Genomic DNA, 23,705 nt, shown 5'->3' with positions numbered 1-23,705 from the left:
TTAACTAGGACTTGGAGGTACGTGATTCGGTCACAAAACTACGAAGAAAAGCAAGGACGGACTTGCCACAAAAGCCAGGCTGGCAGTTACTTCAGTCAGGACGGCGGGGGGCGGTGGGGGAGACACGGATGAGGGGTCTGGGGAGCCAGCAGAAGTCCGTTTCTTGACCCAAGTGATGGTCACAAAAGTGTCCACCTTATAACAACCCATCAAACCACACGCTTACTTCCTGGTTTCCGCGTCTGCGCTATACTTTAAAAAGGTTTAAAAACCCAAACCGTATGAAACCATGTTGACGAGGGTGCTGTGGTGTTGGTTCCAGGGGCCAAGAGACTGGCAGAGACTGGAGAGCCCGGGGACAGGCCCACGCACAAGGTCTGCACACGGCAGACTTTTGACGCTGGAGACGCTGGAGAGCAGAGAGCAAGGAGGATCTTTTAAATACATGGGGCCACGACAATTAGATCTCCGTGTGGAAAAAATGACAGCTGACCCTAGTTCACGCCATCCCCCAAATCGACGGTCACGCTAAAGGCAAAACAATAAAGAACGTAAGATGGAAAAACATTCTTACGACCTTGACTTAGAGCAAAACAGAACTACCAAGGGAAGATGGACAAACCAGGCCACATTAAAATTAAGAAACTTAAAAATCAAGGAAATACAAATGAAATCCAGAACACCATACACCCTGTAAAGCGGCCACACACACACACACACACACACACACTGAGCCAACAGTGCCAGGGGCCGGACTAGGACACGCAAGCCCGGCCACCCTGGAACACACTGCAGCCCCCCACGCTATCGTGTGACCAGTCACAGGGTCACGCCCACAAGATGCCTGGAGACCTGCAACAAAGGACAAATCCAAAAACGTTTGTGGCAGTAATCACAGAGGTGTGAGTGGCTCCCGACCGCAGATAACATGTTGCGATAGATCCGTGCGTGGGATAGCCCACAGCCACGACAACGAAGAAACTGTCCTAATATCCAGCAACCACGACAGTGAGCAGAACACGCGCTGCATGACCCCCGTATATGAACGACAGTGGCACAGGCCCGGAAAACAAGGGACTTTGGGACTGGGGAGCACGGGGGTGGCGTCCATCTCTCGAGCTGGTGACGATTCACAGAGATGAGCACTTGTCCGCGTGTCTTATGCTTCACGACACAAGACTTACACTCTGGAAATCACCCACACAGCCCCGGCAGCTGCCCCCAGTGCCCACCACGGTTGCCTTCCTGGCGCACGGGAGGTCGGCCAGGACCGTGCCCGGTGCAGGTGGCCGCCCACACAGACACACGTCTACAAGGGGATGCGCAACTTAACTGCAGTCATCGTGAAAGGCTTTCACTTTCTATTTTATACAGTCCTCTGTTGCTTGACTAATTTTGTGCATATTATTTCATAATCATAAGTAGCAATGATATTGCTAATTTAAGAAAACCACTGTCATCTGATCTAGCAGCTTACTACTAAAGAAAATCAGCTTTTCCTACTATTTTGGTACAAATTAAAGGGGAAAAAAAGAAGCGTGTTATCTTTGGTTTTCAAACCACAAAAGGATTATGCTACTGTGGCAGTTTTGATCAGTCTGCATAGATAAAAAGGACCAGTAGGTTTTTGCCACCTACCCCTGGAGAGGATTTCTCTGGATGGTTCTGACCCTACTCTCCAGCAAACAGAAACAGGGTGACCAATGACAACGTGTCAAACCCAGAATCCTTCTAGAACAAACTTCATCACCCTGTCCACGGCTGGCTGCCGCTGCTTGCAGCCCAGGGCCCCCGGGCCCCCGAGATAGGAGGCCGTCCCAGGTCTCTGCAGCCCCTGGGGCTCCCTGATGCTGACTGAACATTGAACGATTAAGGAAGCGATGGCCCCCTCGGAAGGTGCGACAGCAATCTCAACTTCCAGAGCGATGAAGGGCGGGGGGGAGACAGAAAGAAGGCACCCCAAAACCAAAGTTCCTTCAACTTACGGTACGTTTCTTAGCTTCAAAGACAAAAATACCAAAAAGTAAACGGTAGCTTCAGAGGTTCCTTTCCATAGGCTAGACAAAGTAAGACGTATGGACGTGCTCGGACTCAGAGAAGTTGCTGTTCTTTTACCAACGGGACGAAAGAAACCACCTTCCAACTCCACGGCGCTGAAGTCCAGAGCAGAGTCAGCGTCCGGGGGGCAGAGCTGCCCGGCTGTCACCCCGGGGCCGCTTGCTAACACAGCCGTCTGTTTACCGATCTCAGACACTCTGGGCGCCAAACAGCCATTTTAGTATTTTTCATTTCTCACAGCCACATCGAAACATATTAAACGAACACCCCTCCGAGATACCAGGTCTCACTGGGTCGGGCCGGCAAAGACCGGGTGCCGGACACACCCTCCGTCTGCGGGGCTGTGACAAGCCTTCAGGGGACCACACGCTTGGAGGGGAATCTGGGAACCCCTGCTACAGTGACATCCTTGGACGCAGCAATCCCACCGCGAGGACCAGACCCCAAAGACAGCCCTCATGCAATATAAAATAACACCTGCCAAGGCTGGTGACTGCAGCGTCCTACCGAGGCCGGACCGCCACTCCAACACCCGTCGGGAAGGACGGACACATTCATAGGTGCCGAAGAGAACAGCGAGGCACACACGCAGTGTAAGAGTACCTGCTACCTTTTATGAAAGACCAGCCGGGAGCTACACATAGACGTGTCAATACTTGGCTTTGCGGGACGAAGCAGACACAGAGATGACCGCCTGTAAACAGTAGAGGAAACGGGACGGGGTAGAATTTCTGACGTCTTCCATAGGATTTTGACTTTTGAGCCGGGTTATTATTTTGAACGTAAAAATAAAATCTAAAACTTCCTCATCTGAAACAAACAAACCGAATTTTTTGTATCAAACGAGCAACATAATGACAGACAAAAGAATATCCATCAAGAGGCTTGTTTTAAAACGCACTGTTTTATTACTAATACGTACTAAGAACAAAAGGAAAACCCTCAAAAACAAAAGCACCTTATGGGGGCCTGGCTGGCTCAGCTGGAAGAACACGGGACTCTTGATCTCAGGGTTGTGAGTTCGAGCCCCACATTGGGTATAGAGATTACTTAAAAATAAAATCTTAAAAACAAACAAATGCGAAAGCACCTTAAACTCGGCTAAGTAGTGTCGTTAGTAGTAACCCAGTATTGTAACATCACACCCTATTTTATGTATACTTGTCCATAAAACAAGTAATTATGCCAATGATATTAAGAATCAAGATTTTTGGGGCGCCTGGGTAGCTCAGTCGGTTGAGTGTCCAACTCTTAATTTCGCCTCAGGTCATGATCCCAGGTTGTGGGACTGAGCCTCGCACTGGGCCCCAGGCTGCGCATGGAGTCTGCTTGGGATTCTCATTCTCTCTCTCTCTCTCTCTCTCCATCTGCCCCTCCCCACCCCACAAGCCTGTGCACGCACGCTCTAATTTAAAAAATGTATGTATATAAATCAAAGAAATTAAGTAAAACTTTAAAATAATTTCAAATCTGTACTGAAAAACTCAGGATGATCTTACAATGTTTTAAAAAAATGTTTCATAGTTCTGTCCACGAGACAGGTGCTTAGAGCAGCAATCATGCGCAAACACAGTGAACACATCCAACACCCAGGTCTCGGCTTCTAAACACTTTTCTGCACTAACAGGGAGCAAAGCACTTTGGAGCAGTGGCTGATGGCAGGTCGGGAGAGGGAAGGAAAGGGCCAGAGAGGTGCTCTCACAAAGATGCCGAGTGAGGGGCAGGGGCCACATCGCGGGGGCTCACAGCTGCTCAGCTATCACCGCGTGAACGCCGAAACACAGAAGACATTAATAGACTCTAATGCAATGAGTAAATAAAAATCCATCAGTCTGCACTGATACTCAAAACAGAAAAAGGAAAAACAAAAGTGTTTGCCACGGTGAAGGTATGACTGTCTGCCCCCCTGACGAGCGGTGATAAAGGGAGAGGGCCCGGCGTCTGTCCCCTCTTCCCAGGATGCCCGGGTGAGAGGGACACGGATAAAATACACAACATAAGGAAGCCGGCCTCGGTGGCAGGACGGCCTCCGAGAACGGCGCGGCAGGCGGCATCCCCCTTGGGAGAACGTGCCGCCCGACTCCCACCCTCTTCCCGCCAGATCACAGCACACGGGGAGCCAAGTTAAATGACACAGTGCAAAACAGATCCCGAACACGAGGCACTCACAAGACGACCGTCCTAGCCTCTTCAAAGAGTCAATGTCGCGGAAAACAACTGGGGTGTGGGGGGTATTATTCCAGAAGAACAGACACTAAAGAGATATGACAGCCAATGCAATGACACAGAGTAGGCTCTGGTTTGGAGAAATCAGCTACTGGTTTCAGAGCGGCCGGCCCACGGGTGCGAAGAGACCACTGTTCCACGTTCTAGACGTGATCAGCGATGGTGCTGCTGGTCACACAGAAGAGTCTCCTTTTGCCTCTTCTTGGGAGAAAAGGGCATTTAGGGGTGAAGCGCTGGAAAACACGCAATTGCCTTTGCAGAAGTGCAGCCAGCGCCAGACGGGCCGAAGGTGGCGGTGATGGCGACACGCCGCCAAGCGCTGTCAGAAACTCCACATGTAACCTTGAAAACACTGAAGCGTATTTGCATCCAGCCCTCCGTGAGCCGTCCAGCGCCCAGGGAATCAATGAGCCACAGCGACAGCCCGCCCGGTTCACACCTGGACACGACCGTCTTCCCACAAGGTCATAAACCGGGACCAGGTGCACGTGGGCGAGTCACTTTACACACCCCGAGCGGGAGTAACCGTAACCGACACGTTCTAGGGCTGGACACAACACCACGCGCCTCAAAGCCGGAAGTTCCACCAGGGCCGCTGCGCTCACACAAAGGAAAAGGATCATCCAGTACCAGCTCCACGGATGTGGGGGACAGATCCGAGAGCACAGACAGCTGCTAAGGGTTAACCTCAGAAACCCAGAACCAGAGCCCTTCCCGTGAGACGCGGTCAGACACGGCGATAAGGCTACCTTGGAAACAAAGCACATTCCAAAGCAAGCAAACAGACTGTGCTAAGGTCAGCCGGTCCCCGTGCTGTCCCTGAAACGTTCTGGGTGGCAGACCAGGGCTCCTTGGTCGGTTCCGCTCACTCGTCTCGTGGGTCCCCTTTACCCAACACCAGCACCCTCGCTCGCTGCCTCCCCCTTCCCGTGCGGTCCAGGGCGGTCCCGCGAGGGACAGGCTGAAGCTGCTAAGAGTCCTGAAAGCGTCCTTTTACCTACAGGATGTGGAACACGGCCTCTGTGACAGGGAGACCGGAGGCGTCCGGGAAGAGCTCCCTGCTCCCGACGCCGCTCCCGCGAGTGGAGAGCAAGCGAGCAGACCCCGAGGGGACGGTCAGTTTGCGGCGGCCGTGGGTAAAACGCAGCCCCTCACGCTTCACCTCTGTGGGGGCGCTGAAGCAGGACAGAGCACGTGCGGGGCCACCCAGACGGAAGAGCCATCGCACGGAGGGCACTCGGGTGGGCCAGCAGGGCACAGCCCCCTCACCCCGCTCCCCAGCCCAGGAGCAGCGGTTTCCAGGGCACTCGGACCGCTGGGGAAGGGCCGGGTGTGGCCGCGGACAGGCCTTCACACGGCAGGTGCCCACGAGGGGCGCAGCCTGCCGCACACCGGGCGGGACCCGCGGGACTTGGGCTCAAGCAGACGGGTCAGCCTCTCCGCCACACTGCCCCTTCTTCCTCGGGGTCTCCGTCTGTAGCCCCCAGACCCCTGGGCTCGGACTCCGTCCAAGAAGGGGTCTTCCCGGAACGTACTTCTCAAGCAGAAACTGCCCTCACCTCTGCCTGCACCTGCCCGTATTTTCTTGGCCGGGCCTTCTTCTCTGGTGTAAGTCTATGCCCAGCGTCACCGCTCAGGTCTCCTTTTCAAAACCACTACTGCCCCCCGCAGGTAGAACCCTGCTAGGTACCGCGTGAGAGGCCGGCATACCTCACAGTCAAGCACCTGTCCCTCTCAGGAACCCCTGCCTCAGAAACACGGAGCACGAGAAGGAAAGGCTTTATTTTTCTCCCGGCAACGCTTCCAGAATTTGAACTACCCACAGCTCGTTGTCAAATAACCGGCAAGGAAGTGATGTGAGCTATTTCAGAATGAAGAAAAATCCGGGCGATGGAAAGCGGGGTGAGGGAGAAGGGCAGGAAAGACAGGGCTGTACCAAGGGTGAGCCCCTGGAAGGGGAGAGGACCGGAACCCCGTGGAGTCCAGACCCCGAGGCCGCAGGACGGTCGGGGCCGGCGGCGCACTGTGACATTTCCGCGCAGCTAAATTCAGTAAAACGCAGAAGGTAAGTGAGAGCCACGGACTCCGGCTGCTTCTGTTCTCAAGCCCCGAGATTCAAGTAGTGTCTTCAACGCCAAACAGTAATTAGAAGAAAGGCAGTCCGGCCTCGAAACGGTGTGTCGTGTGCAGAGAATGCTGGTGAGGAGGAGTCCAAGGGGCCGCTGGCCACCCGTCCGAGGCCCCCCGCACCAGGTCCGCGCCACGCCCGGCGTCACGCACCTGCTTCCCTCCCCTCACCACGCGATCATCGCCGCAAGGGAGTCAGACCGCAGTCTGGAGACCACAGGAGCTGGCGCCAGGCAAGGAAAACCGCGACACGAGGTGCAGAGAGGCCTCCCCTGCCGCTCAGTCTCCAGACTCTGCGCCGTGGGGACGGGGTCCGGATGGCAGGTCCTCGCGCTGCCTCTGCTCCGTGAACCCTGCGTGCCGCTGCACCGCAGCGGAATGGGATGCAATCAACCGCTCCAATAACTTACTTTAAATCTCCCTCCGAGCTGTTAGGACGTTCTTTCCGCAGCCTGTGTTTTGCGCCAACCTCCTTACTTGCACGCAGGGACGTTAGAGAACAGTGTTTTCACACCCAAAATACCAGGAATAGCCAGAACGGTATCAGGAAGGGGTAGCTGTCAAGGAGACTACCTGTCAGGTAGACTGAGTCCAAGCTCCCTTCTGACACAGGAGGCTGACCGGGTCCCATGGAACTTCTGAGGACGCCCAGAACTTCTCTTACCCCGTGCTAGGTCTTTCAGTGAGAAAACATTAAGCAGATATGCCCCGAGCAAGGGTCAGGGAGGTGAGCACAGGGATGGGCGCCAACACCCCACAGGAAGCCCTCCAAGGAGATAGAGTTCAGCTCCTGTGAGCACTTTCCTCTCAAAAGAAAACTTTGTTGAGTGACCAAAATTAACTCCTAAGTGAAATCTGACTTAGTCAAAGCACTTTTTTAAAAACTCCAACTAACTCCTTCCAAGCCTCCCAATTTTATCACCACAATACAGACAAAACAAACATTAATATTTCTAATAAAAAGTCACCAGGATGCCCTTGCCCTAACGAACTGGCCTCGTTCAAGCCTGAAAAGCATTTTTTTTTTTTTAAACCATGCACTCGATTTACTCAGAGTTGACTTCAAAACAAATAACTTCCCTTTTTTACAAAAAGAAGAATGCCAACAGAAGCTGGTCCTGATGCCTGGCGGAGACCTCTTCCAGAGAGGCGCGCGGGGTCCCCGAATGTCACCCCAAACCCGCCACCCGCGGAGGGCGCCAGGGGGTCGCCAGGGCTGGGCTGGGGGAGCCCCCGCGCTGCAGGCGCTGCGGGACAGAGACACAAATGCCCGGGTCCGGGTCCAGACCAACAACCACAATTGAAACCCGTGTGAAATTACGCTTTGCCATTTGATTCCTGCCTTACTGATTAAATCTGAACGGCGGTGCCCAGAGGCACGACGACCGAGGGCCCCGCAAGCGTGCGCCTCCTAAGACACTAGGACGACGGGCCGTCTCTTCCTGGAAATACCCCTGAAGACGAGCTACACCGAGAAAAAACCCCAAATGCGATTTGTAGGGCAACTCGCTGTGGTGATGGGGGCCAAGCGCTGGGAGAAGGCGCGCCCAGGACCCCCGGCCCCCGGCCCCGCACCTCGGGGCTCCGCACCCCGTCCCGGCCGCACCAACTTTCTACCACTTGAGATGTTTTGTCAACAAAATCCTGCCGTCCGGAAGACGCGTCTCGGGCGCAACCGGCGCGGCCCGCCACACGCCAGCTGTCAGCCGGGGGGCCGGGGGGCGCAGGGCGCGGGCCGGGGTCGCGGGGCCGGGGCCGGGGGTCCCGGGGGCGGGGGGCGGGGTCGGCGTCGACCCCAGCCCTCCGGGCACCGCGGCCGAGTCGGGGGCGCGGGCGGGGTCCAGGCCACCGCAGGCCGCGCCCCCAAAGCCGCCCCCGGCCCGGCGCAGACAATGTCGCGGCGCCCCCAGCCCCCCAGCCCCGCAGCCCGACCCCGACCCCACTTCGACCCCCGTCCCCTGCCCCCGTCCCCGTCCCGGACCCCGACCTCCGACGGCGCACCGGGACGGTCGGGCCCGGGGCGCGAGCTCGCGGCCGAGGCACAGCCCGCTTCGGCCGCCCGCCGCGCACTCACCGCGGGCGCTGGGCTCGGGGCGGCGCGGCTCCCGCCCGGCTGCGGACGACGGCCGGCGCGGGCGGACGCTCCCATTCATTAGCCGCGGCTTTGTCTGCCCCCGCCGGCCCCTCCCGCCGCCGCCGCCGCCGCCCGCCCGCCGCCCGCGACGCCGCCGGACGCTGCGCCCCTCCCAGAGCCCCGCGCGGCGCGGGGCGGGGCCGGGGGCGGGGCCGGGCGGGCGGGCGGCACCAGGGAACCCAGGCGCGACTGTCGGGGCGAGCCCGAGCCGACCGCGCAGGCGCGGTCTCCGCCCCCGCACCCGGCCGGAACGACCACGCAGGCGCGGCCCCGCCCCCAGGCCGGAGCGGGCTTGCCACGCAGGCGCAGTCCCCGCGCGCCGGCCCCGCCCCCGGGCTGCTGCGGACCGGCCTCTGAGGCGCCGATTCCGCACGCCGGCCTTGTGCCCGGGCCCGGCTGAGCCAACGGCGCAGGCGCAGTCCTCTCGCGCCGGCCCGGTCCCCGGGCCCGACTGGGCGACGGCGCAGGCGCAGTTTGGGCGTCCCGGCCCCGCCCCCGGGTCGGCTGGCGGGTGGGCGGCTGGAACGTCTGCGGGCGGTGGCGGGTCTGGCGGCCTGCGCCGCATTCCTGGGTCGCCTGTTGGCGGCGGCCCGCTCGCGGTGGCCCGGCGCCCGGCCCGTCCTGCAGCAGAGCCGCGGAGCCTCGGGGCGGGGACCCCCCCCCCCCCACCTGCGGCGGGCGCGGGGCCGACCTTCCCGCGGGGCCCACGGTCGCGGGACGGCCGCGCCGGGAGCCCGGCTTACCCTGAAGCCGCGCCGAGTGTCCTCCTTCGTGCATGGTGCTGCGAGGGCTGCCGCGGCTTCGTGCGCCGTGCGTCTAAGCCCTTAATTCTAAGACGATAAGGTGCTTCCATGCGCGGCCTCGCTCACTGCAGCACGGGGATTAAAACTTAAGCCCTGCGGGGGGCCGGGGAAAGACCCTCTGTGCAGCGCCCGGCGCCCCGGCGACCTCGTCCTGAGCAGCCCCTCGGGGGAAGGCCCGGCGCCAGCAGGTGCTGAGCGCGCGGGAACGCGGGCGGGCTTCGGGGTGTGTACGCCTCTGGACGTGTAACGTGCAGTTGCCGAATACAGACTTGTGTGCGGGCCGCACAGATGGTGCACACTGAATTTACCTTGTGTTGTGCGAACGTGAGACAAGCGTGCACTTTACAAAGTCTGAACGATTAGGTGAGTAGGCTGTGCCCGCTCCCGCCCAGCGCCCGGCACGCCTCCACGACCCTCTCCTCCCGGGCTGCGCCCTCTTGGGCCGTTCCTTCCTCTCCAGCCTCGGCGGGTGGGGGCTTGACTTCCGTGACTGAGCGAGGCCGACTGGCCTTAGGACCTTCACAGACCCGCTGTAACGCGCTTGTCTGCTACCAAATCCCAATGGCAGCGACTGATTTCTTCTGTTCTCGCTGATGGGTCCCACCTTCTAGAATGCTGCTGGCACAGAGTCCTGGTGGACCCTTGTCATACAGCTCAGGGGGCAGCATACGTATTATGGCCACCGTCCAAATCCAGCCAGCCGTCTGGTTTGTTTGTTTTGTTTTTATGGCCTCGGAGCTAAGAATATTTTCTCACTTTTCAATGGCTGGGGGAAAATCAAAATAAGAATAATATTTCATGACGTGAAAATTACAGGAGATTCAAACGTCAGTGTCCTGATGGAGTTGTACTGGAACAGGACCAAGCCCGCCCACTCACGTCCTGCCTACAGCAGCTTTCCCAAGGCACAGGCCAAGTTCAGGAGTCCAAAGAGACACGTGACCGCAACAGCTATGAATACCTGCTATCTAGCCCTTTGCAGAAGTTGCGGACTCCTGCTCTGGATGAATGAACAGCCTCCTGCCTCATCCCTGCTGTGGTCACCTGTCTACTGACACCCTCGGGGGGCTCTCTGTTTCCCCCAAAGCCAGAGTTCTTACAGTCGAGGTGACCAGGCCCGCACTGCCCTCCCTCGCTGACCTGACTCCAGCCACACTGTCCTCTGTGCCCCACCTCAGGGCCTTGGCTCTGGCTGTTCCCCCCAACCGGAAAGCTTTTCCTCAATTGTGGCTGCCTCCCCCCTCACCTCTTCAGGTCTTTGCCCACATGTCACTGTACTGGGGAAGCTCTCTCTGACCACTCTGTGAGGCACGTCCCTCCCCTCACCCCCTCTCCCAGCTTCGTGGCCGGCCTCCCTGACTACAATCAATGCTCCGAGAGCGGAGGGCCTTGTTTGTCGTGTGCACTGACGTGTGCCACCCAGCACGAGAAGACCAAGCACGTCCTAAGTCGTGGCAGATGTTGACTGAGTCCCCACGACTGCCAGGAACCAAGCTAGGTGGGGACGTGAAAGGTTTGCTAGCAGAACGGCAGCGACTCTTCGTCCCTCCTACAGGTCAGCCAGGTGTGGCCCGCGCTGACCCTTCGTAGGAATGATTGAGTCCACATGGCGGCCGTGTAACTTAATGCCTGAACGGGGCACTCTGGGCACGAAGTGGAGTGCTACTTCTAGTGGCGAAGCCAGCACCAGCACAAACTGGAACCGTCCCAGTGAGTCGGGATGCACGGTGACTGCATCGAACGGCTGTGTCCATCCATTTAGTAAATCTTTGATGAGCACTTTCCACCCTGTGCCAGACTGGGGCAGGGTCGAGAGGTGAGGGCTGGCGGCAGGTGGACGCCAAGCCTGGCCTGGGAGGGGGAGCTGTGGCCGCCGGGGTGCAGTTGGACAGTGACAGCAGCTGAACCCCAAAGCTCTATACTCCGGAATCGACGTGCTCTCAGTACTCCCCGCATCCGGGTGTCTCCATTGCTGCTCTCCCCGGGACCTCTCAGGCCTCCTGGGGTGGGGGCTGGAACGGAGGCTGCAGGGCCCCCGGGACCAGCAAGAGGGAGCGCCCCTGCGGCCACCACCTGTGAAGTGTTTCATCTTCCCTTCGCTGTTAGAGGCTAGAGAACTCCAGACCGCTGATGTAGATGTGTGAGGGTGTCCCCACAGTTTGCCTCCGGGGACTCTTGGCCTGGAGTGACCTTCCTTTTTGGGGGTAGATGAGCTTCCGGAAAGCCTGCCATGCAGCCCTGAAACCTCGGAGCTGTGCCAGATCGTTCTTGCCTTGGTGACGTTGATGTCATGACGCCGCCAGCCTGGGGAGTGACGCGGCCAGAAACAGGAAGGTCCAGAGGCCCCTGGCACAGAGTAGGTGTGCCGTGAACACTGGCTGCCTATAGCTGACATCAGGACAGGCGACCCAGTGTGCCCGGGGCCACCGCCCCGCCCCCAGCCCCCAGTCCCCAGCCACAGCCCTGCCGCTGAGACCTCAGGGCTTCCCTTTCCCCACCTCTCAGGTGATGTAGTGAGGGGCATGAGGACGGCGTGAAGCAGGAGGGTAGGAGTTGTGCCCGCTGGAACCCCCACACCTCCAGACCTGCCCCTCTGCTCCGAGGGTGGACGGGTCCTGTTCAGGTAGGGGCCCAAAGGGGGAGGCACCTGGCTGGCTGGGAAAGTGAGGACGAGGAAGCAGCTGGGAATAAGCCCTGGGAGGCTCCATTGGGGTTTGGCCCCTTCCTGGGGTGTGGAAGAGGGGAGTGGAGGAGAACTGGGGATGACCGTGTCAGGTCGCTCATGGTGCGGGGAGGTGCTGAGGTGATGGTCCAGGGGGTGGACCGTGGCATCTCCAGCAGACCCTGCAGGGACCTAAGGACAGAAATGCCAGAATTGGCAAGGGACCCAGGCAGACAGGAGCTGCAGATGGGGCACCAGCAGCAGTGATGACCTCAGGGGAAATGGAGTGAAAGCCGGAAGCTTACAGCAGCGCCTACCTGGAGGGGCCTTGTGGCTGGGATGGGGTCCTAGGGAGCACACAGGGCATCAAGCACCAGGGCCCTGGGCCAGGAACCAGCTCCTGTGGTTCCTTACAGCTTCCTTACAGGAACCAGTAAGCCGAGCAGGAAGAGGCCAGATCAGGAAGGGGCTTGAGGGTCTTCCAAGGTTGGAGAGGGCAAGGGTCCAGGGAGGAGGAGAGGCGGTAAAGCCAGACTGGATGGTGACATAACCCCGGGGGAGCAGCTGTGGCTGCTGCTGGAAGGAGCCGAGGGAACCCAAGAGGCGTCCTAGATAAGAATTCGGAAGGGATGTGCCGGTGGGAGCAGACCCCGAGTGGTGCAGGGACTCGGGTGGACGCCCGCACTGGCCCCGGCCTTCGCTCGGGAGGACACCAGCCTGCGGCAGCTGGCTCCATTTTATCTTCCAAGGTGGAAATGGCTTTGCAGTTTATGGCCATTTCTAGGGTTGCCGGATGTAGCAAATAAAAGTACACATGTTGTGTGGGACATCTTCACACTAAAAAATTACTTATTTGAAATTTGAAGTTTATCTGGGTATACCGTATTTCCTCTAGCAAATGTAACCATAACAGGTATAAATAATCCAGCTAACACGAAAATAAAAAGTGAGAACTCTACAATCCCACCCCAAAAGGGTAATCTCAAAAGCAATTTGATGTGTATCTTGCCCAGGTTTCTTATTTTTTTTTTTTTTTTTTTTTTTTTAATGTTTATTTTTGAGAGAGAGAGACAGGGCGTGAGCAGGGGAGGGGCAGAAAGAGAGAGGGAGACAGAGAATCCGAAGCCAGCTCCAGGCTCTGAGCTGTCAGCACAGAGCCCAACACGGGGCTCGAACTCATGAACCGTGAGATCATGACCTGAGCCTAAGTTGGATGCTCAACCAACTGAGCCACCCAGGCACCTCTTACTTCCCCGTTTTAAAAGTTGTATTTAGTTGGATGTACAGAGAGAGATGAGTGCACATCATCTACTCTTGAACCAGAAGTCCCTGGTGTTATTTTTTCGTTTTACTTATGTAACTATTTCTTCAACGTATTTTTACAACAGCTTTCTTAAGATATAATTCACATACCATACAATTCACTCATTTAAAATGTACGATTTAATGGTTTGTAGTGTATGTGTGGGGTTGTGAAACCCTCACCACTCAATTTTAGAACACCATCATCCCCAAAGAAACCCCATACCCATTAAAAGTCAGTCCCCATTTCTTCCTCCCCTGAGGCCCGACAACCACAGATATGCTTTCTGTGTCTATAGATTTGCCTATCATTGACATTTCACATAAATGGAATCATTCAATATGTGGCCTGTGGGCATCTTTCCTTTGCGTAATGTTTTCAAGATTCACCCATGTAATTTCAGTACTTTGTTCCTTTGTTTGTGGACACATAACATTTTATCCGTCTGTTCATCAGTTGACGGCCATTTGGTTTATTTTCACTTACTGACTATTGTGAATAACATTGCTGTGAATCTCCCTGTACGAGTTTCTGTGTGGACATGTGTTCTCATTTCTCTGGCGTGTATGGCCAGGAGTGGAATTTCTGGGCCATATGGTAACTCTCAGTTTAGCATTTTGAGAAACTGTGTCCAACCATCTTCCAAAGCAGAGGTACCTTTTTGCATTTCCTCCAGCAACATGTGATGGTTAGTTTCCCCATATTCTCACCAACACTTGGTATTATCTGACTTTCTTTTTTAAAATTTTTTACTTGGGAGAGAGAGAGAGAGAGAGAGCATGTGTGAGCGGGGAAGAGGAGCAGAGGGAGAGAGAGAGAATCCCAAGCAGGCTCCATGCTCAGTGTGGAGCCCAACATGGGGCTCTATCCCACGGCCATGAAATCATGACCTGAGCTGAAACCAAGAGTTGGATGCTTAACCAACGGAGCAATCCAGGCGCCCCATTATCTGACTTTTTGATTCCAGCCATCCTAGTGGGTATGAAGTGGTTTCTCTTTGTGGTTTTGATTTGCATGTCCCAAAACACCAATGATGCTGAACATTTTTTCATTTGCTTATCGGTCATTTGTGTATCTTCTTTGAAGACGTGTCTATTCAAGTTCTTTACCCATTTTTAATCTGGTTTTGTTGTTTTTTTTTTTTTTTTGGTTGTTGAGGACTTTGGCTTTTATTTTGAGAGAGATGTGGAGCCGCTGGAACGTTCGAAGCACAGAAGTGGCAGTATCACTTGTGCTGCTGTGTAGAGAAAAAGTACATAGTTTCACAGGTAAAACGGACACTAGTTGAGATACTGAGATAATCCAGGTGTGAGATAATAGTGACTGGCCCTGGCATAGTAACAGGAAGTCCTGACACAGGGCTGGTTCCAGACACATTTTGAAGGGAGGGCCAACAAGATTTGCTAATGGATCAGATGTGCCCAGTAAGGCAATGCCTCTCGCGCAGGAAACACGGGGTTACCGTTTACTGAGAAGGTGGGTTAGTATCCTGTGGCTGCCATGACAAAGTGCCACAAACTGGGTGGCTTAAAATAACAGAAATGTATTGTCTCATAGATTGGAAGCCAGCACTCCCTCTGAAACCTGCAGGGCGGGATCCTCCCTGGCCTCTTCCGCCTTCCAGTGACTGTGAGTCTTGGCATTCCTTAGGCTTACAGCTCCATCTATCCAGTTTCTGCCTCTGTCTACATGGCCTTCTCATGGCCTGTGTCCAAACTTCCCTCTTCCCATTTTGACACCGGTCATTGGATAAGGACCCACCCCAGTGACCTCACCCTCCCTTGATCATCTGTAAAGGCCCCATTGCCACAAGGCCCAATTCACAGCTACTGGGGTTGGGATGTCACCGTATCTTTTGGGTGACCCAGTTCAACCCATGAGAGACGGGGGAGGCAACAGAGGAGAAGTTTGGGGATGAAGGCCGGGAGCTGAGTATCAGGCGTCTTGAGTTTGAGATGCCTATTAGACATTGTAGGGGGATACTGAGGGGAAGCTAGATATAGGAGCCATCAAAGCATTAGTTTCAAAAAGTTAAAAATATGACTCCACAGCTCTAAAGTGAGAATGCGTCAAAGATTTATTTAAATCATTAATGAGGAACCCGGCGCGATGATGAGGCTAGTTTCAAATACTGAAGACGGAAGGAAGTATTGACAGTGGCTGAAGACGAGCTTGCTTGAGTAAACCTGCTGATTTAGATTAAAACCGGGTTAATACTCTGTAGGGCCGTAAAACTGCAACCTCTTCTAGTTGTAATCATTTTCACCAGACAGAAATCATTTCTATCACTTACTACTGAGCAAAATTCATTTGCATTGTTATCAGACAAGGATCATTTTACCTAGCTGTGTGTTTTCTACAAGGTGAAGTCTACCCTCAATGAGTTGTAAAAAAAAAAAAAAAAAAAAAAAAATCATCATCGATAGTAAATAGCAAGTTGAACAGGTGCACATTCTAGAGAATAAAAACAAATTTCCCTTGGCAGTTCTGCCAGACGACATTCAGCCTCCCACCAAGGGACCCGCCACCATCCTTCTTACCCATTCTTAAGTTTTGGAAAAGTTTTATTAGTCCCTACGTGTGATGATAAATTCTCTACGAGGGTTATTCTTGACCACACAAAGCTGGTCTTCCTGTGTTTGGCCTTGATTCACCTACACAGGTGCTGTAAGATGTGGTAATTAACGTGTATGAGCCTCCTTTTTGGGCTGGCACATCTAAGTCATATGGTGCTACCCAAAGATCAAGGCCAGAAAATCAACTTCTGTTTGGAGATGTCATCATTAGGAATGTGAGGTTGAGCCTCTATTATGCCTGAGATTTTTCTCTCATTTGCCCTTCTATTCCTAGGTTAGGAAATGGAACCAAAGTAATCTCCCTCTGATTTGCCTGCAATACCTGTGCAAATAGGGAAGTTCGTACCTTCTCAAAGACCACGGTGTCTGTCATAGTTCCCATTTTCCTTACTACTTGTACGATTAAGACATGGTACACTGTGGGACAGGCACCTGAGCAGTGCGGGGCAGAGGATTCTGTGGGCATTGACCCAACACAGATGCTACAACCTTGTGCCTAAGGTGGGTGGGTCATACTGAACGTATTCTCAAATGAGACACCCGCATAAAGCCTTGGTGGCAGTTTGTTTAATTATATCTTGGTAAAAAGGACTGATTTTTATTGAAACTATGCAAATAACTAAATTTTATTAAAAGCGTCAGTAGAAACTATTTTTCCTGAGTTCTGAAGTGAGACGTTCTGAGTATGTTGTGTTTGTTTACGGAAGCACAATCTACTATAGAGATAGATCAAGCACAAAGAGAAAGGGTATTATCTGACTTCTGCCAGAAAACAGAACATGACAAAATAACACCAATGCCCTCTCCTTGCTTTTGTGGGGCTCAGGCTTTCGGCTGTACATCTTTCGGAGGTGCATCGAACAGAGGCGGGGTGGGGGGTGGTGGTTGGTGTGTCTTGGGCCAACTTTCCGGCTGGTACAGCCTCAACACACGTGGAGACAGCTATGAAGTGAATGCGTAGGTTTTTCATTGTTGAAAGAGTTCAACAAAAAGAGGATGGAATGAAATCTGTTGGATTGGAAGTGGAGCTACCAGTGTGAACGCCAAGGTTTGTTAACAGGTATCAAAAAAGATACGGGGTTTGTGGGTACATACTCAGCCACATATTTCCTACCTCACTCTGTTTAATCGTAAATGGAATCACACTCTACATTACGGTCCTGAGTTACTCCCACTCGGCATCGTGTCTGAGATTCAGCCACATGGCTCAAGCGGTACAGTTCATTCACTGCAGCCATCGTGTGCTGTTCCATTATATGGACGTACATCACTTTGTCTTATCGTCCAGGGACATTTAAGGTATTTTCCCTCCCAGTATTTTTGCTACTAAAAACAATACTGTTTTGAACTTTGATGCACATCTCCCCATGAACAAGGGCAGGTTTCTTTGGCATACTTTCAGGCACGGAAGTACCTGGGAATATATCAGCTTAACCCTCGAGCTGGGAATTGGTGTGCACATGTGCTCATGTATTCCTTCCTCTTAAAATAGGACTTTGACACTTCTATCCCCAGGAAGCAGAGGTGTCTCTTGAATCCGGACAGGCTTGGCCAGAAGTGATGCTATGTGACTTCTGGGGCTATGGTATGAAGAGTGATAACAGGTCCTTACTAGTTCTCTTAGAATTCTTGCTCTTGGAACTTGGCCACCATCCGGCTCAGCCCATAGCCTGAACGGGCCTACTGGCCATGCATGCACCATCTTGGACATGGGCCCTCCAGTCCCCAGTAGGGATACCCTAGTACCCTAGGAGATCTGTGTGTAAAGGGAACGACTATTGTTGTTTTGAGCTATGAAGTTTTGCAGGTGCTTTATTATGCAGCGATAGATAACTGATACACGTGTCCAACTTCACTGGGTAATGCCTTATTTTTCACTAAGGTAATGGTACCACCTGACATTCCAGCCAGCAGGGTATGCATATTTGTTGATCTACCTTCCTGCCATCCCTGGGTTTAGTTTAACATTTGTGCTCATTTGGTGGTTTTAGTTTGCATTTTTGAAATTACTGGTGAGGTTATCGGCCCTTCCACATTCTTCTCTGCAAGGACCCTGATTATGGGTTTTCCCCGTCATTCGATTGGCTTGTTTTTTTCTTTAAAAAAAAAAATTAATTTTTTAAAATTTTATTTTAAGTAGGCTCCTCACCCGATGTGGGGCTTGAACTCACAACCCTGAGATCAGGAGTCATACACTCCACTGACTGGGCCAGCCAGGCACCCCTGGCTTGTTTTTCTCTAATGGATTTGAAAGTATTCTTCATATATTCTGGACACTGAATAATTTGCAAGGTATATATGTTGCAAATATTTTCTAGTTTTTGTTTTTGTCCATTCTCTTATGGTCTTTTGAGGAACAAGAGTTGTATGATACATACTTTCTATCCTTTTATTTTCAATCTGTGTGACTTTCTCAGATATATTTTTCTGTAAATAGTATTTAATGATATATGCCATTTCGAGAGTCTCTTTTAATACATGAACTTAATGTAGTCATGTTTGTGATTACATGAATGCTTGGATTTCTTCTTGTCATCTCATATTATCTTCCTTTCTGATCATGCATTTATCTTTTTCTCTTTTCTGATTTGTTGATACTGTCAGTCTTCATTTCAATTCCCCACCAACTCTGAAGTCTTCTAACAATACAAGAAATTTAGCGTGCTTTTTCCTTCCTTCTCTGACCTCCCCTTGCCATATGTCATGTTAGGCTCATCTGGGATTTTCTCTCCAGCTGTTATATGATTTTCTTTCAACCATTCCAACTGGTTTCTTTGCTGGCATCCATGTCTTACTCTTGGATACGCTTTTTGTTTTGCTAGAATCTATCTTCCAGCTTTTTTTTTTTAATAGACTTTGTGTATGGTGAACTTGGATGTTCAGACTGTGAAGACACCTTTATTTTGTGGTTCCACAAATGAGTTTCACTACTAGGAGTTCTAGGTTCAATTCTCTTACAATTTTGACAATTGTGCTCCCTTGCCAGTTGACAATCAGGTTCAGTCTGATTAAAGAAGATCCTTCTTCTCTGCAGGTTTTTGAGTTACTCTCTTTACCCTTTGAATTCCAGAATGTCACTCTGACGTGCCTCTGTGGGTGTTTTTTCTCCACGTGTCCTGGGCATTACTTGTCATTTGAGAAGTTTCCTGTGATCATTCTCCGTGTCCTATTCTGTGAGGTTCTCGTCGTCTTCTTCGTGAGCCTCTTACTTTTGCTCCGTGTTGTAAGATACTCCAGCCTGTCCGTTTGCATCGGGTCACCCCAGGTTGAGGACAAGGGATGCAGGCCCAGCTCGCTTGTCCTCCACTACTGGATGCCCTGGTGAGTTCGGATTGCGGTAAGCAGACATCTGCAGAGCAGAGGAGGTGTTCGTGGTGCCTGGGTGCACATGTGGTTGCAGCCCCCCCGGCAGGCCAGCCCCTTCTCCACCCAAGGGTGTGTCTGGAGGGGACACCGGCTTCAAGGGGGGAACCTTGGCTGCAACCCTAAGCGACTCTCCAAGCCGTGGCCTCTCAACCTACAGGCTGGGTGCAGTGAAGCTCGAGCAGCAGTCAGCAAGAGGACACGTGGGTGGTCAGGGCCAGCCCGCCCACTCTTGGTAAGGCCTCTGATGGACCCTGCCCTGTTTGCCCATATGAGGAGAAGACCGTATCAGCTCACAAGGACCCAGCCTCTGCCCTGGGGGGGGGGTGTCCCTCTCTTCCTGGGGGGCCTCCCCTGCAGCCACAAGCTGGGGGGCCCCTGCCAGGTCCTTTCCCCCAGCGCCCCAGGGTCCTTTCATGGTCACTGTGCTGACCGCCTAGGCTTCTCCCTGGACACCTCAGGCTCACCTCTGCCCAGACAGTGCCCCTCAGTCACCTCCACCTCAAAAATCCTCTCCCTCCCAGCCCAGGGTCCCCGTGCCCCTCCGTCCGCTCACCCCTCAGGCCCCAGCCCAGGGTCCCCATGCCCCTCTGTCTGGTCACCCCTCAGGCCCCAGCTCAGGGTCCTCTCAGGCCTCAGCCCAGGGTCCCCACGCCCCTCCGCTCACCCCTCAGGCCCCAGCCCAGGGTCCCTGCGCCCCTCAGGCCCCAGTTCAGGGTCCCCTCAGGCCCCAGCCCAGGGTCCCCACACCCCTCCGTCCGGTCACCCCTCAGGCCCCAGCCCAGGGTCTCCGCGCCCCTCAGGCCCCAGTTCAGGGTCCCCTCAGGCCCCAGCCCAGGGTCCCCGCGCCCCTCCGTCCGGTCACCCCTCAGGCCCCAGCCCAGGGTCCCCGTGCCCCTCAGGCCCCAGCCCAGGGTCCCTTAGGCCCCCAGTCCAGGGTCCCCGCAGGCCCCCAGCCCAGGGTCCCCGCGCCCCTCCGTCCGGTCACCCCTCAGGCCCCAGCCCAGGGTCCCCGCGCCCCTCAGGCCCCAGTTCAGGGTCCCCTCAGGCCCCAGCCCAGGGTCCCCGCGCCCCTCAGGCCCCAGCCCAGGGTCCCCGTGCCCCTCTGTCCGGTCACCCCTCAGGCCCCAGCTCAGGGTCCTCTCAGGCCCCAGCCCAGGGTCCCCGTGCCCCTCTGTCCGGTCACCCCTCAGGCCCCAGCCCAGGGTCCCTTAGGCCCCCAGTCCAGGGTCCCCGCAGGCCCCCAGCCGAGGGTCCCCTCAGGCCCCAGCCCAGGGTCCCCGTGCCCCTCTGTCCGGTCACCCCTCAGGCCCCAGCTCAGGGTCCTCTCAGGCCCCAGCCCAGGGTCCCCGTGCCCCTCTGTCCCGTCACCCCTCAGGCCCCAGCCCAGGGTCCCTTAGGCCCCCAGTCCAGGGTCCCCGCAGGCCCCCAGCCCAGGGTCCCCGCGCCCCTCAGGCCCCAGCCCGGGGTCCCCTCAGGCCCCCAGCCCGGGGTCCCCGCGCCCCCTCCGCCCGGCCGCCCCTCCCTCCCCGGCCGGCGCCCCTCAGCCCGCCCCTCCCCCGGCGGCGCGCGTCATGGCGGCGGCGGGCGGGGCGCGTCTCGCACGCAGCGCGCCGGGCGGAGCGCTCGCCGCATTGTTTGCTTCGCTGGGGAGCGAGCGAGCGAGCGAGCCGGCCCGGGCGTCCGACCCTCCCCGCGCCCGCGCCCCGCGCCCCGCCGCCGCCGCCGCCGCCGCCGCCGGCCGAGCCCCCCCCTCCCCGCGCCGGGCCTCCCCGCCGGGCCCCGCACCGCCCGCCGCCGCCGCCGCCGCCGCCGCCCGCCCGCGAGACCCCGAGAGCCCGCGAGCCCGCGGCCGCCGAGCCGAGCCGGGCCGGGCGCCGCCGACAGGAGCCCGCGCCCAGAGCGGCGGCGGGCCGGGCCTGCGCGGCCGTTGGCGGAGGAGCCGCGGGCGCCATTAGCGCCGCCTTGGCCGCGCCGGCCCCCCGCGCCCGCCGCCGGGCTCCCGCGGCCGCGGCCCCGAAGGTGAGTGGGCGGGGGCCGGGGCCGCCGCCGCCGCCGCCGCCTCGCCCGCCGGCCTCTCGGGTGCCTGTGCCGACGCCATGTTTGGCGGCCGCGGCGGGCGGCGCATTGTCCGCGGGCGGGCGGGCGGGCGGGTGGGCGGCCTGAGGGCGGCCTGGAGGCCGGGCCGGGCCGGGCGGGGGCGGGGGGGAGGGAGCCGAGGTGGCGAGGAGGCCGGGGCGGGGGAGATCGGGGAGGCCGGGGCGTCGGGGAGGCTGGGCGGGGAGGCCCGAGAGTCCGGGTGTTGGGGTCGGGCTGTTGAGGAGGCCGGGGTGCCGGGGAGGCCGGGCGGTTGGGGCCGGGGTGCCGGGGCGCCGGGGCCCCGGTGTCCGGGAGGCCGCCCCGCGCCGGCCGCCGCGATGGCGGGCGGCAGATCGGGACCCGGCAGCCGGCCCCGCGTGTGGGCCGTGGGTCGGGCGCGGCGGCCCCTCTGCCCCAGAGTCGGCGTTTCAACGCGGCCGGGAGTCATTGTGCCCGAGCGGGTCGCATTATGTAACAGATACAGTCGGTTTGTTTTGCCAAGACAGGAAACTCCCTGTAACAGGGCCGGACTTTAAACGTTTCCCAGCAGAGAAGCCGGGGAAGCCGCGCGGGTCTGGCCGTGGGGAGGTGGGTGGCCCCGGACCGGGCTGCAGGGACAGTCGGTCATCCCTTCGTCCCTTCGTCCCTCTGACTGTGGGGAACTGAGCCCCGCTCGGCTCCCTTGGACCCTCGTAGGAGAAGTGAGCTCACCGAGGTGTGATTCGGGGAAGACACAGCCCCTGTTAGGGCACACTTGAGTTTTGACACAAGTACGTCCGCCCAGGAAACTGCCACGCCCATCCCGAAGGTTTTCGTCACCCCGAAGTTTCACCCCTGCCTGGGTGGGCTTGGGGAGTTAGGGTGGTATATGCCCTCACCTGCTCCGCCAGGCGCTGCCCCGAGCTCCTCGTGGGAGGTCGGGCAGTGTTCACACCAGCGGGAGCCGGCTCTGGTCCTGTTTCTGCTTTAGCGGGAGCAGGGCCGGGACAGTTGAAGTGACTTGTTCCCAGCCAGGCAGGAAATGAACTGATTTGAAGACGTTTGCTGCTCCTTAGCGTGCAGGCCTCCTCTCTGGCGGCCCACGCGGCTTTTCTGGGTGTATTTCACTGAATCACGGCTGGAAAGGCTTCTGGTCCTCGCTGACCACGTCCTGGTGGGACTGCTTGTCCCTCTGCAGAAGCGCCAAGTGTGCTTGGAGCCACATGGCAGTGACAGAGGGTGTCGGGAAGCCAGGAGGCAGGAGCAGTCGGTCACTCTGTGCCGCTAACTGCCCTCCTGCCCCGTCACGGTTCCGTCTTCAGACGCTGGAGCTGCCGGGACCGTTGTTAGGCGAAGTTCGTGTGCAGAGTGCTTGAGGGGCCCATCGGGAGAGCGTGGGTTGTGGAGGCTGGTTACAGATAGAGCTACCTGGTACTTTGGCGGCGAGGAGAAAATTACGTGTTTGCTTTTAATCCGCTGAGTAGCCGGTTGTCACTTGGACCCCGTGACCCCATCTCAGTAATGACGTGCATTAATGTAAAAATTAATGACGTCCGTCCCCGGGGGCATTAGGGTCCCCTCCGTGTAGGCTGTGGTGCTGACACCCCGGGGGCTGCACCCAGTCCCCTTCCGAGGGCACTGCTGGTGCAGGACTGGCTGGTCGGTGACTTTGTGGCCCATTTCTGGGGGGCCCGGGGTTGAGTGGGCGCCTGGAGACCCCTGCCACGCAGGTGAGTTGGGTTTTGGCCGGCCAGAGTGTTTTCCGGGCTTGCCCTTGCAGGGAATTCTTGTTAAATTTCAACGTAAAACGTGGGTTTGTATTTGACGAAGATCAGAAGGGTCTGTCTTAAAAAGCGCATTTAGGGTTCGCTGGGATTGCCTTTTGGGGCTTACCAAGCGCTCCTTGAGGACTTTTCCGGGAGATCAGCTAGGCTGCCTTGAGGCAGTCAGGTCCCGGGGGCGCCCCCGTGCCGGCTTTCCCAGTCTTGGCGTGTGTAGCAGTGGGCCTGGGGCTCCACTGTGGAATGTTCATTTGTAAGCCAGTCGCTTAAAGTCATTTTGCTTCCAGTCAGTACAGTGTAGTTGTTTGGAGGGAGGAGTCCTCGGTCCTCGGCATCATTTCCCAAGGTGACACTTGGCTTGGCGGGTGGTGGTCCAGACCCCGGAGTCTTCACATGAGGGAGACTGAAAATAGACTCGGTTACTGAGTCGGAGGGTGGAGCTCTGAGAAGAGCAAGTTCTCCTAGAGCTCCGAGGCCAAGATTTCAGGCACCTGAGCCCCTGCCGGCCACCCCGGGGTGGGGGTTCCCCGGGCAGCGTGTGGTTCTCAGGGGCGGCCCTCAGTGTGGCGCGAGGGCAGAGATGCCCCCTGTGGTATATGGCACGTCTCGTCTGG

General features: G+C 56.4%; 2 protein-coding genes across 3 annotated transcripts in view; one reads left to right on the top strand and one right to left on the bottom strand.

Annotated features, from left to right (window-relative positions):
- The window catches only part of ZBED4 (zinc finger BED-type containing 4), a 31,304-nt gene extending 21,994 nt beyond the window's left edge, over window positions 1–9,310 (bottom strand). Inside the window, exon 1 of one of the 2 annotated variants that reach the window (XM_042948155.1) lies at window positions 9,289–9,310. The gene's annotated coding sequence lies outside the window, so the exon portion shown is untranslated. Of the gene's footprint in view, window positions 1–8,485; window positions 8,598–9,288 lie in introns of those variants that run through there. The other variant, XM_042948154.1, reaches the window with a different exon arrangement.
- Window positions 9,311–21,239: 11,929 nt separating this feature from the next.
- The window catches only part of BRD1 (bromodomain containing 1), a 42,729-nt gene continuing 40,263 nt past the window's right edge, over window positions 21,240–23,705 (top strand). The window contains exon 1 of the mRNA XM_042948150.1: window positions 21,240–21,274. The gene's annotated coding sequence lies outside the window, so the exon portion shown is untranslated. The remainder of the gene's footprint in view (window positions 21,275–23,705) is intronic.

The sequence above is a fragment of the Panthera leo genome, chromosome B4 (genome assembly GCF_018350215.1).
Source record: "Panthera leo isolate Ple1 chromosome B4, P.leo_Ple1_pat1.1, whole genome shotgun sequence".
Lineage (NCBI taxonomy): Eukaryota > Metazoa > Chordata > Mammalia > Carnivora > Felidae > Panthera > Panthera leo.
This window is presented reverse-complemented; position numbering and strand designations above follow the sequence as displayed.